A 6,293-nucleotide genomic window follows, 5' to 3' on the forward strand; every position below is an offset into this window, starting at 1 on the left:
ATGGCTTCCCAAACACTCATTGTTCTTGCCTTTTTCCCCCCATAATGATCTCTAAATGAGGATATTATCTGCCAAACTAATATCACTTTTGATGTGAGAATCTAGATTATTCTGTCAGTGAGTAACAGTGAGTCTGTAGTGCTTCCTTGTTTGCAGAAAAAATGCAATTGAAGATGTGGGGACATCTAGTGGAGAAAACACATATGAGTCATTCCAGCATTCGGTGCCATTTAGGTCCCCAACACATTATATCATATATGTTGCCTTTAAAAGGTCTAATGCTTATTTTTAAAAGCTTGGGTTTACATGTGTATTCCCCTCTACCATAAAACAACAATGTTATTTACCCAGGATATTCTAAATAATTACTCTGATTTTAGCACAAGTAGGCCAAATTGCCGCGTCCCAAATCATGTTTGCTCAACTTCTATAAAAAAATAAATCAAATTCTACATTTTTTGTTGTTAATTCATTTTGATTGTTTAAAGTTTTTTAAAAAGTGTGTGTCCCCTGTTTGAATGTCCCCCCTGTTACTCTTGATTTGAATCCCTCTGGACACGCCCCTTTACTATTCTACTATTTGTACGACTCAAGAAGAAGAAGGATACATTTTGAGCGGGAAAATCATCTTCAAGAAGCAGAGAAGGTATGCACTCCTCCTTCAAGGTTTTTTAAAATGCTTTTAAAGAACTTAACTGTTGCGGTAAAGCATAACATGGCCACCCTGTTATGTTTGAGTGGAAACTGATAAAAATGCTTACATTTAGAAAATATGGTGAATATATCTATAAAATATATGTTTCTGTTGTCACCAAGTGCTAGCTTGATTATCATCACACATGTAGCAATAGCCAAGTTTAGCATAACATTTCCACCCTGTTACGGCCCGTCCACACGACGGCGTGCGTTGAAGCTTTAACGCTTCTGCCCATTCGCTTTGAATGGGGTGACGTCACGCTTTGCCGAACTGCATTGTGGTTCCGTCGCTCGCTTCAAAAGTAGAGCAATGTTCAACTTTTGAAGCTTCGACGGAAGCGTCAGCCAATCAAATCATATGCCAGTACAAGCTCTAGCCAATCGAACCGCGTGCTTGTGTGTCCGGGGCGGGAGAGCCATGTGATTGGTTGCTGGTCGAGATTCAGACACGCCCACCGGCAAGCTTCAACGCACGCCGCCGTGTGGACGCTGCGTTACTGTCCACCCTGTTACTATTTTTCACAGTAACAGGACACACAGTAACGGGGGATGTTAAATGGCTAGATCAGGGGTGTCAAACTCGAGGCCCGGGGGCCAAATCCGGCCCTCGACTTCATTTTATGTGGCCCCGCAAGAGCATAATGTTTATTATACGGTTATAAGCATGTTGCCCATAAACTACATGTCCCACAATGCATCTCATTTTGTGGCGTGCGCACTGAAGAGACTTGCAATTATTTGCTCTAGACTTCTGCTTTCAGACGTATTTAATTATGAAGTTATTACCCTATCGGATAATAATCCAATGCAGAGGCAATAATGTAATATAATTACATTATTTTATACGTGATATATTTATATATAGTCTTAAAGTTTTGCAGTGGCTTTTAATACTAGTTGAACATAACATTTTGATATTTGTATGTGTGTTTACATGTTTCTAGTTATTGTGCTTTTTCTCTTGTTTTCAATTATTGTGTTATTTTATGTTTCCCTGTACAGCGCTATGGTCAACTGAGGTTGTTTTAATTGTTCTATAAATAAAGATTGAGATTGAAAGTCACAACCGGCCCTTTGAGTGCAACCATAATGCTGATGTGGCCCACGATGACATTTAGTTTGACCCCCCTGGGCTGGATGATTAGCTATGTCCAGCATGTATTGTTTGTTTAATATGCATATATGTTATAGTCTTAAATGATATGATATAATGGTATGAATGTATTTATCAGGAAATGGCACCGTTGTCTTATGCAGACAAGCAGCGACGCTACAGGGCGCGAAGGGATTCAGACGATGAAAGAAGGCAGCAGTACCTGGATAAAGAGAAGGACAAGTGGAAGAAGGGAAAGTGTCAGACCTGAGTGAAGGAGGAAGGAGAGTACAGAGAAAGAAGTGGCAAGAAGGAAGCGTAGGGATAAAGCAAGATGCAGCGTAATGACCACTCCACCTCGAAGTCGAGACGGTCCCCTGGATGCAGCACAACGAGGGCCCTCAAGGTTAGAATAACGTTGAGGGTTAAATGCTTTGCAGATTGTGTGAATCAAAAGTGCATTGACTCCTTCACATGCAATCTAATTGGGTGCATAACTGAACATAACGAAATGGATGGTCCTACAAGGTGTGTTACATTTCTTTGTGTTTTCTAAACACAGCGTCCTGTGGCACATCCAGACCCAAAGCACTGGTGAGTACAATCCAGTTTGAATCTTGTATTTAAAAAAAGACTCTTAAAGATAAATTGTAAGAAAATGGCACCATGTAGTTTCTGTGTGTTTAAATTAAAAGATAATAACTGTTCATGAATGTAAGCAGATTAATTAAAGGTAGAGGAAGGTATATTACAAATCGGTTCAAAAACAGAGCAGCTTATTTTAGTGTTGAATAATTAATATATTTTTAAACATATTTTATTTTCCATGTATTATACTCAACTGGTAGCAGCAGTCTCATATCATCACCCACATGGTGCTTTAGAAAAGATCATTCTTGAACATTGAACACCAAATATAATTTAAAAATATTTGATTTCATAAAAATAGTTCCCACGAGTTCACAACCTGAATATCGTGACGTCTTTAAATGCAACATCCAGAAACAGATCTTTCTTTATCGATGTTTTATTGATATAGATGTGACGGCAACATGAAAACATCCAACATTTACTGTATGAAGCCAAACCAACATGCAGGTAAAATACATGAAGAGTGAATGAGCGAAAACATAGGTTGCCATGGTTATTAATTCATCTAAATCACATTGTTTTTATTGTCCAATTTAGGGAATATTAATTCAACGGGTTTGGATGGTTTTACCAATGAATGGCCTTCATCTGTTTTTGCACATTAGCTCTTCACGTGGAACCTGGAACATTAAATCTGCATTTTGTGTATGAATACTTGAGATATATACTTCTCAAACCTTAACTGATTTTTTTAAACAATATTCAGTATTTCTAGTGATTCATTGAGTACTTATTTGAAAAAATGCTTAACGTGATTCAACAGTTTTTGTAATACCTTCTATACAGTATAGCTACATTAAAAAAACGATTAAAAGTCAAAAAACTAAAATACACTCTTTTTTTGCATGAACACAATCCCATAATCGTCAAACAAATGTTACGATCAGACACATTTTCAAAATTCAAGACAAACTATTTGATTATGGAATAAAGACACATCTAAGGCTAATATGATTAATGTTGGCACGATTCCAACCGGTGCGCAACAGCATAAAGGAGACGCTGCAGGAAGCTCAAAACACAACGGAGACCAGGGGACACTAAAGAGTGACGCACACATCTGGGAGACCAGGGGACACTAAAGAGTGACACACACAGCTGGGAGACTAGGGGACACTAAAGAGTGACGCACACATCTGGGAGACTAGGGGACATTAAAGAGTGACGCACACATCTGGGAGACCAGGGGACACTAAAGAGTGACACACACAGCTGGGAGACTAGGACACTAAAGACTGACGCACACATCTGGGAGACCAGGGGACACTAAAGACTGACGCACACATCTGGGAGACTAGGGGACATTAAAGAGTGACGCACACATCTGGGAGACCAGGGGACACTAAAGAGTGACACACACAGCTGGGAGACTAGGACACTAAAGACTGACGCACACATCTGGGAGACCAGGGGACACTAAAGACTGACGCACACATCTGGGAGACTAGGGGACATTAAAGAGTGACGCACACATCTGGGAGACTAGGGGACATTAAAGAGTGACGCACACATCTGGGAGACTAGGGGACATTAAAGACTGACGCACATATCTGGGTGACTAGGGGACACTAAAAAGTGACGCACACAGCTGGAGACTAAAAAGTGACCCACACAGCTGGGAGTCCAGGGGACACTAAAGAGTGACGCACACAGCTGGGAGACCAGGGGACACTAAAGAGTGACGCACACAGCTGGGACGGAGCGCTTGGTGACGTTCAGGATGATAAAGCCGAACAACTGTCTCTGTTGTTGGAAACTTCCCTAAAATGTTTGTTGGTCTTATTTTAACAATGTGATCACATGACTGCTTCTGACGTCACTGCAGATCTGCTGTAACCTGAAAGCTTAGACACAAGATATCTTGTTACGGTGGATATATGAATATAGATGATAGTGTTGAGGACTAAAGAGTAGGTGAAGGAAGAGCAGCTTCCTTCACCTACTCTTCTACGTCTTTAATGCATTATTGGATTTTTTCCTAAAGTCACGGCACACACACAAGCTTAGTTTTCTCTGTATTTGGTCATAGCTAGAGGTCCTGCAAAACTACACACGACATGGAGTGTGGAACCTCGTTCACCCCTCCCCCCGAATACAGGTACAGATATTAAATCATTTAAAAATCATAGTGAAAATAATAAAAGTTAATGCTTTAAACTAGTGCTGTCAACATACATCCCACCAGTGGCAGCGCCGGGGTATGGCTGGGGTAGGCTGCACCCATACCAAGAAATGGCTCAACCCCACCATGAGACATGATGTTAAAGTAAGCAAAATAAAGTCTGCCAACTCGCGCGGAGTAAATTGCACAGACAGCAGTTAGTAAGATTGATTTCAGTAGCCACGGTTTTTAAAACTTTTGTCACGTAGTGATCGTCTTCTCAGTAGAACATCTTTGATAACGGCGTGGTGTTGTTGCAGGAAGTCCCGACGGAGAATACTCTTGCTGGAGTACAGGGCAGAGCCATATAATAGTAATAATATGGCTCTGGTACAGGGGTGCACATAACTGGTACGCAGGGTATGTGCGTAATCTGAAATGCGTACCGACACTTGTGTCACAAAGCGCATTTGCGTACCGACGTACTTGTGAAGCTTTTCCAGAAGGCGGTTAGATCACCGGACGACAGAGCCGGTCTCCGTGTGCACAGACAGGCTGCTGTTAACGTCGGTCTGTACAACGGAACTGTGCCAAAACTACGCCAACCGGCTGCGGAGGGAGACTCCCCCCCTTCACTGGAGAACTGCGCTGAAACAGCTGATCACAACGTTCACACTCTGTGGTCACGAAGTACTCCACTAGCCGCCGCCCTCTGACGACTTTCCTGAAGTACTCCACTAGCCCCCCTCCCCTCCTCTGTCGACTTTCCTGAAGTACTCCACTAGCCGCCGCCCTCTGACGACTTTCCTGAAGTACTCCACTAGCCCCCCCCCCTCCTCTGTCGACTTTCCTGAAGTACTCCACTAGCCCCCCCCCCTCCTCTGTCGACTTTCCTGAAGTACTCCACTAGCCCCCCCCCCCTCCTCTGTCGACTTTCCCTGAAAGGTACTCCACTAGCCCCCCCCCCCCTCCTCTGTCGACTTTCCTGAAGTACTCCACTAGCCGCCGCCCTCTGACGACTATCTGAAGTACTCCACTAGCCCCCCCCCCCCTCCTCTGTCGACTTCCTGAAGTACTCCACCTAGCCCCCCCCCCTCCTCTGTCGACTTTCCTGAAGTACTCCAACTAGCCCCCCCCCCTCCTCTGTCGACTTTCCTGAGTACCTCCACTATGCCCCCCCCCCCTCCTCTGTCGACTTTCCTGAGTACTCCACTAGCCCCCCCCCCCCCCTCTGACTTTCAACCCCCACTAGCCCCCCCCCCCCCCCTCTGTCGACTTTCCTGAAGTACTCCACTAGCCCCCCCCCCCACCCGTCGACTTTCCTGAAGTACTCCACTAGCCCCCCCCCCCCCCCCTCTGTCGACTTTCCTGAAGTACTCCACTAGCCCCCCCTCTGTCGACTTTCCTGAAGTACTCCACTAGCCCCCCCCCCTCTGTCGACTTTCCTGAAGTACTCCCCGTTGATAGAAATCAACACGTAATGAATGAAGACCCCACGGTTTGATGATTGATAGGTGTGTGCGCTGTCTTTCATTTTGACACGCAGAACAATGTTATAATAAACATAGATACTGTGTTAAATGGATATATCCGCCTTCTTTCATTTATCTTTCCATTCCCAACAATATACATAAATAAATGGCATATTTTGGACATAGTTCGAATGGTGATTAATCTGATTAATTAATTTTTAAGCTGTGATTAATCTGATTAAAAATGTTAATCGTTTGACAGCCCTACAGATAACGTAAC

This window comes from Pseudochaenichthys georgianus, chromosome 18 (assembly GCF_902827115.2).
Source record: "Pseudochaenichthys georgianus chromosome 18, fPseGeo1.2, whole genome shotgun sequence".
Taxonomy (NCBI): domain Eukaryota; kingdom Metazoa; phylum Chordata; class Actinopteri; order Perciformes; family Channichthyidae; genus Pseudochaenichthys; species Pseudochaenichthys georgianus.